The following is an 8,370-nucleotide window of genomic DNA, read 5'->3' on the forward strand; positions in this document are numbered from 1 at the left end:
TATTCCGACCTTCTATGTTCTCCACATTCTTAAGAATGACAGGGCACTCTGCAGGGACTGCATCCGCCATTGGCCTAGCTGACAGCATGTTCCTCTACAAAAAGGGTTTTAAGTTGAGTCGATGATTGGGATGTCGAATGCAGATTGGGGTGTGCTCCTTAACGCACCTGTAATTAGTAACGATTCTACTCTTTGGACTTTATAAATACTTTTGCTAAAGGTATTTTTGGCTAAAGATTGCTACCTCTTCATAATTAAGAATTGGACGAACTGATTCATATAGCAATTTGATTATATGCGGCATAAGTCCCCAGCTCTTCCATATGGATTTTTTGTAAGAATAAAGTGCGATTAAGCCCTATCATCGCCCGCTCCTCAATATTCCTTTTTCAATTTAATTTTTTGTCAAGGACGTTACCGATACTTCCATTGAAAAGCTTAACCTAACTCTATCCAGCAAAAGTAACGAAAAATCTGGGATTTCCGGTTTCCTTGTAAAAAGTGCAAGCACAGTTTTGAATTGGTTCACACCGTTCGTTCCCATCTAGAATGTTTATAACGAGCTCCCTGTCACGACTTCTGTTCTGTCATGTTCCAGATCTTTTAGTATGTCGTTTATCACCTGAAGCCAGAGTAACGGTGGCTGAACACCTCCCTGTGGGGTACCCCAAATAACCGATTTTCTAATAGAGAACACCCCGATTCTTGTGTTGATGATTCTGCTACTGAGCATAACATCAATCCACTCAATTAGGAGTGGTGGTATACCAAGTTTTGTAAGGGAACCATGAATTGCCTCAAGTGTGACATTTTTGAATGCCCCTTCTATGTCAAGAAAGGCTGCCAAAGTGAATCAAAATTCATTCAGATTCTACTCCACAAAACTCACGATGTCATGCTGCGCTGTTTTAACAGATTTGCCTTTCGTGTAGGCATGTTGAGCAGTGCTTATCGAGGTCAAAGGTAGATATTATTTCAACATCTATTAGTCTCTTCAGTATTTTCAATAGAAAATAGTAATAGTAAAACAGTAAAGACAAGCTCCTTCAGTCCATCTTCGAATAGCAGCCATCGGCTGTAGCTGATTTTACCTTCCGGTTCAGCCTTGTCGATGATTGCTACTCGAAGATTGACCGGGTAGATGGTGGTATACTAAGTTTTGTAAGGGAACCATGAATTGCGTGAGATTTTTGAATGTCCCCTCTATGTCAAGAAAGGCTTCCAACGTGAATCAAAATTCATTCAGATTTTTCACTCATGCTGCGCTGTTTCAACAGATTTGCCTTTCATGTAGGTATGTTGAGCTGTGCTTATCGAGGTCAAAGGTAAATATGATCTCAATATCTATTAGTCTCTTCAGAGTTTTCAGTAGAAAATACGAAAGACTGGAGGGAGTAGAGAATCTGTTCACGGCGCTGGGAAAGAAAGGGGCAATCTCATCGTTGGATCCGATGCCAACGTCCACCAACGAATGCAATCCCACGGCAGCGGGTTCTACGACCCAGTATGTACATGTTTGCGAGACTACAGTGATGATAGGACCTCTGTCACACTTTCGTAGCGAAGAGTACTAAGTCGTATCAGATCTCTTCCCATCGAGGAGGAACCACCACAGTTTACGATGGTTGATGTTGCAAATGTCATCCGGGGCCCAGACGGAATTTCAATGGTAATGTTGAAACAGCTGGATACGCCGGGAGTCGAGTACCTAACGAAAGTTCTCAATATGTCGCCCACATAGTGCCCGAACCTGGAAAATGGGCCGGGTAGTCCCGCTACCGAAGCCAGGTAAGGATGTCAGTAAAGGCGAATCGTACAGGCCGATTTCGCTTTTGTCGCCAGTAGCTAAGACTCTTGAGGCTTTACTCCACCCCAGCATTAGAGGAAGCTATCCAGTTGCCAACCATCAGCAGGAACAAGATCCTCAAAGCGCTAGCCGGCAGCACTTGGGGTGCGGACAAGGAAACCTTGTTGACCTCTTATAACGCGATAGGTCGGCCTGTGGTCAGCTTTGCGGCTCCAGCGTGGCCCGCGAACTTTAGTGCTAAGCAGTGGAAGCACATCCGGACATGCCAGAACGCTGCCCTGAGAACTGCGAAAGGGTGCCTTCTACATGAGGAGGCGAAAGTCCTTCCCTTATGCTTTCGTTGCAGTACCTGCTTGGCTGTTACCATGAGAGTCATCCCAACCATCATATGGTGGATACAACTTCCCCACGCAGGCGTGGCATTAAGGACATACACGATCTAGAGAGGGAGGTCAAACGCTATAAGAGAGAACCTTTAGATCAAGAAGCCTATCCGATGCAGTCGCGGATGCTATTAGCAGTTACAAAATGAATGCCGAAACACTTACATGTACTACTGCTACTACAACAACCAACGTATGCGATTATGCATCATTCATTCTGCTATAAACTTAATGGTTTTATTTTTTATGAACTGTCGAAATTTTTGGAATATCGATTTTTTAAAAATTTCTGTAAAATTGATCAGAACTGTGGAATTATCAAATAAAGGCATTCTATGCATTATGCGTATGCATCATTCATTCTGCTATAAATTTGTTGGTTCTATTTTTTATGGACAATCAACATTTTTGGGATATCGACATTTTCAAGAATTTCTGTAAAATTATTCAGACTTGTGGAAATATCAAATAAATGCAATAAATGACGTTCTGTTGATGGCGTTAGCGAATCCGCATCATTCATTCTGCTAAAAGTTATTGGTTCTAATTTTTGTGGACAATCAAAATTTTTTGGATACGACATTTACAAGCATTTCTGTAAAGTTGGTCAGATATATGGAATCATCAAATAAATTCACTAAATGTCGTTTTGACGATAGTGTATGCGATTCTGCATCATTCATTCTTTTATAAACTTATTGTTTCTAAGACATCTTTAAGGAGCTCCTCTACTTCGTGGCCAGGTGGGTCAGGTCGCTCATACGGTAGGTAGAGAGAAATGAAAATGAGAACCCTCTCGGATTTAGATTCCATTCTCGCCACCGTAACGTCTCCTCCACTGTAGTTGCTAAGGAGATAAGATTTAAACTACTTTTGGCAACAATACACATCCTTATCTTATCACCATTGGAGACCGCGTAAGAGACGTACTGCCACTCCCTAGTCCAATTACCCTATTATTGTATATACAGGGTTCCTGAACCAGTGCTATGTCTACTTCAGCTTTCGTGAGGGATAGGAGGAGTTCGGCAGCAGTTGCTTTGCAGTGATGCAGATAAATCTGCATGATGCTAAGTAGCTGCTGTTTTCTTTCTCCTAATGCAACGGCGTTATCCGAAAACGGATCCAGTCGGCGCCGAAATGCAATTTTCCCCCACGAGCTTGAAGGTACTCCTGGCCATCCGTATCCATAGATACTTTGATGACCAGGCACCCTCCTTCAGTGCTTGAACTAACAAGACGCCAGTTGTCTGTTCTGAGGTTAGGGTTTTGCTCGCCCAGTATTGTCAGGATGCGTGATCCACAGATGGTGGTGGCACCCAAGCTGTCAATACCTTACGGGAGGGGATGTCCTTTAAGGTCACCCTCTCCACTAAAGACAAGCTCCCTCAGTCGATCTTCGAATAGCAGCCATCGGCTGCAGCTGATTTTACCTTCCGGTTCTGCCTTGTCGATGATTGCTACTCGAAAATTGACCGGGTATATGGTTTGAGAACACTTCCTTTTCCGCCCTGTTTGGCTTGCCGGTTGTGACTTGACCTCCGCCTTGTGGACCTTATAGCTTGAAGGGGCTGATAGGGGCGGTTTGGTCACGGCCGACTTGCTGACGGACGGAGTGGAAGTTGTAGGTGTAGGCTGAGAAGCCGGGGCCGTAGATGCCTTCATGGCCTCAGGGCGTGTTTCCTCCGTAGACCGACCTCTCTTCAACGCTGAGCGTGAAGAGTTGTCAGCTTCCTTTGGAGCTGCCAAGGCTGCGGCTATCACGAGCTCTGGTTTCTTGACCTTCCTGTTTCTGCGCTTCTTGGCAGGTGGGTTTGACTCAGCAGTGTCAGCACTAACCACCTCCGCGTGAACATCTACCGGAGTTGTTGATAGCAGATGGTAAGAGAGCTAGAAGAACCTGATTAAGAGAACAGCTTGGTAAATGCGGGTGATTCTTTTCGAACTTTGCAATTACTTTGAGGTTCATCTTAATCAGAATCCTATCTCTCTCCGTTCTCTGCGCGGGGTACTGACAGCACCTACGTTGATGGCGCTTTGCCTATCGAGGCTTGTAACATCAGAGGTGACTGACGATGATCCCTCCTGGAGTTGTGTCTTTGCACAAGTGCCGTTGGGAGTGTTCTTAGTGGCTTCCTCATCCGAAAGTGGTGAGTCATTTCCAAAGCCAGAAGGAACACTTTCCTGACTGAGCCTCAGCGTTTTTGTCTTTTCCAGGAGAGCGGACAATTCTTCACTGTGTTTGTGAATACTGTCATGCATGACGTCACTGTAATTAAGTATTGAGTCGTCTCCTCCCGAGTTAAAAATCTAGTCCTGTAGCCGGTCCTTGGTCGTTGCTTCCTCAGAAGCAATAGTGTCATTGGTGTTTGTTGGGGGATTTGGTTCGACATGGTCGACATTTTGAAGAATTTCTGTAAAATTGTGCGATTCTGCACAATTCATTCTTCTGTAAACTTATTGGTTCTATTTTTTATGGACACTCAACATTTTTATGATATCGAAATTTTTAAGAGTTTCTGTAAAATTGGTCAGATATGTGAAATTATCAGATAAATACATTAAATGTCTTTCTGACGATGGCGTATGCGATTATTCATCATTCATTCTGCTATAAATTTATTGGTTCTATTCTCTATATGTGAAATTATCAAATAAATGCTTTAAATGTCATTCTGATGTTGGCGTATGCAATTCTGCATCATTCATTCTGCTATAGGCTTATTGGTTCTGATTTTTATGGACAATCAATATTTTTGGTATATCGACATTTTCAAGAATTTCTTTAATATTGCTCAGACATTTAATATTGTTCTGACGATGGTGTAGACAATTTTGCATCATTCTTTCTGCTATAAACTTAATGGTTCTATTATGATATATTTTCTTACATCTATATTTTCAAGAATTTCTGAAAATTGTTCAGACGTGAGGATGTCGACATTTTGAAGGATTTCTGAAAAATTGGTCCGAATGTAAAATTTTAAAATAAATGCATTAAATGTCGTTCTGACGATGGTGTATGCGATTCTGCATCATTCATTCTGCTATAAACTTATTGGTTTCATTTTCTTATGGATAGTCAAATTTTTAAGGATATCGAAATTTTCAAGAATATTTGTAAAATTGTTCAGACACGCGGAATTATCAATTAAAAACGCAAAGTGTTTTAAGTGTCGTTCGATGGCCTATGAGATTCTGCATCATTCATTCTCCTATAAACTCATTAGTTCTATTTCTAATATGTAATATTTTTGGGATATCGACATTATCAAGAATTTCCGTAAAATTGCTCAGACGTGTGGAGTGATCAAATAAATGCATTAAATATTGTTCTGACGATGGTGTATGCGATTCTGCATCATTCATTCTGCTATAAACTTATTAGTTCTATTTTCTTATGGACAGTCAAATTTTTAAGGATATCGACATTTTCAACGATGGCCTATGCGATTCTGCATCGTTCATTCTGCTATAAACTCATTAGTTCTATTTTTTATGGACAATCAAAATTTTTGGGATATCGACATTTTTGAGAATTTCTGTAAAAATGTTCAGATATGTGGATTTATCAAATAAATGCATTAAATACAATTCTGACGATGGAGTATGTGATTCTGCATCAGAGGGCTGCAACGAGTATGAAAAAATGCAATCATACTCGGTTTCTTACATGATTTTTGTTGATTCAGTCGTTTGATTTAATCTGAATGAAATAATCTTTTTCGCATCGCATCGGATCGAATTGAACGCTCAGTTTGAATCACTTCGCTTACAATCAAACATGAGTGTTCGAGAGCGTATGATGAGTTCAGCTACATGAATTGATCGAACACATGAATTGAAGTGAGCAATCACAACTGTGATTTTTTTCTTTCAATCGCGTTTCGAACACAAAGCTTCGATCAATTAATGTTCTCCTACAACTTTTTTGTTTCGCATGAGCAACTCGAATAAGCACGTTACATCTGACCGAATGTTTGAGTTTGATTGTATTTCCACTAACTGTGGTCAAGCCTGCTCAATCGTACTAATTGCAGCTCTCTGGTGAGCACACATTTACATTTTTTTGTGAACAGGTAGAACGTTTTATGATGGTGTTTACAATGTTGCTGTTTTTACTGCTTATTCATCCTGTATCCTATTGCTTTTTAGATGGGACATAATTATGGTCCCTGCTAACATGCAATAACCATTTCTTTTCCAAACGCCCAAGTCCAATGAAACACACCGGGCAGTAAGAAAAAATAAACACTGAACACTTCACATGCCTATTTACATTTTATGAAAAATATACACCATTGTGTAAAGAAAACACTTTTATGCAAAAGTACCTGGATTCAAACGAGTACCACTTTAAACTACAAACTCCAGTAAAATCGGTAGGAGAATGGTTGGAGCTGTTATATGGGGGCCATGCTAAGACGGGAGCCTATATAGACAATTTTATACAACGATTGTAATCTATAGCGAGCCTTTAATAACATAATTTTTAGACAAACGCGTAGAAAAATGCGGTTAAAACCATCAAAATGACGAATATTGGGGGGTACCGTTATACGGGGCTATACGAAAACGTGCTGCTATATGTACAATGCTCCTCCATCGGAGCTACAACCCACACAACAACCTACATATATCACTTTTTAGACAAATCCAATGGAAAGTGTGGCTAAAACCATTAAAATACCGAATGTCGGGATGTACCTTCATATGGGGGCTATAGCTATAACGAGCTACAATACCAATTTTTAGACAAATTGGTGGAAATATGTGGCTAAATCAAATAATGTGAGCTGTATCGTGATTTCAATGAGAAGGACATCGTTAAATCGACTTAGAATTTTATGCGGATCATGAATATCCTCCTTTCCAAGATGAACCATATAAAAAGTGTAGATCATAGTAAAAACTGAATAATAAATAAATCAAATAACGGCAAACCGAAGAAACAAATATAAAAAAATTAAAAAAACTTGTAGACCAGACATTGCATTTAAGGTACATTATTGCACTTAATGCTCTTTACGAACATCTGATCGAACTCTTTCTTTAGATGACAGTTTTTTCCAGTAGTTACATGTATCACTATAGAGTAAACACAATTATTAACTTCGCTAACGCACAACCGGCAAAATGAGCGATCGCATTTATTGTCATTTGAGATCGATTGTCAAAATGATTTCAATCGCCAACTTAATGAACGTTCGCTGTTGTGTGCTCGCGCTCGTTTGTAATGTGTGTGCGAACATTCGTTTGATAAACGTTCGTCTGGTAAAGAATTTATCGCGTTAAAATACAATCGCAAAATAAGCTTAAATGAGAAGATCGTATTTTAATCGTTCGCCAGCGAATTTTTGTGCCCCCTGTAATATTCATTCAACATTTGCTCCTTTCGTTTACTTTTCCAGTAACATGTACTATGTAGCATCATAGTTTGCAACATAATTCGATTTTTTCTGTCTCAAGACGAAAAATTACTAAAAGTAACCACCAACTAACATAAAAACTTATGAAGCTTATGAAAATAATGGTTCACAAATTGCTTTTACATGTATTATTTTCCTCTTTCTTCATCAGCTCAGTTTGCAATTTAGTACTTTCAAGTGCTTTCGCTCTCACTTACTGGATTTTTGGGTAAACAAGAAGCAGTAACAATTTTTATAAATTATCGAGAATCGAACAATACATTTTATGAAAAAGATTTTGTCTTGCTGGATTTTACTAAACCTTTTTATACATTTTTACAGTATTTTTGAGTATGTTGAGTATATGTCTTATGAATGTTATTTCGATTAGCTATTTTATAAACCATATTATTTTCTGCTTTTTTAAATATTGTATTTTTTTCTGCACTAACAAGTAATCGTTTTTGGTAAATTAGATATATTGTGTTAAATATTTGCATTCAAATACCTATTTTTCTTTTTTATTTTAGGAAAAACAAGATTTCATTCAAGCACACAACCTTGCCGGAATTCAAGATATTTCAGCAGATAAGATGAGTGAATTCTATAAATCTTTTTTGGACAAAAACAGAAAGTTACATGTTTTATACAACTTTTCGTGGTATTATAAAAATTTTGAAATTCTAATTTTAGCTCTACAAGTGGAATGTGCAAATATACTTAAAACTTTAAAAAAGGAGGCAAAAAGCAAATGTAATTAATGTATAATTTT

The sequence above is a fragment of the Musca domestica genome, unplaced genomic scaffold (assembly GCF_030504385.1).
Source record: "Musca domestica strain aabys unplaced genomic scaffold, Musca_domestica.polishedcontigs.V.1.1 22, whole genome shotgun sequence".
Lineage (NCBI taxonomy): Eukaryota > Metazoa > Arthropoda > Insecta > Diptera > Muscidae > Musca > Musca domestica.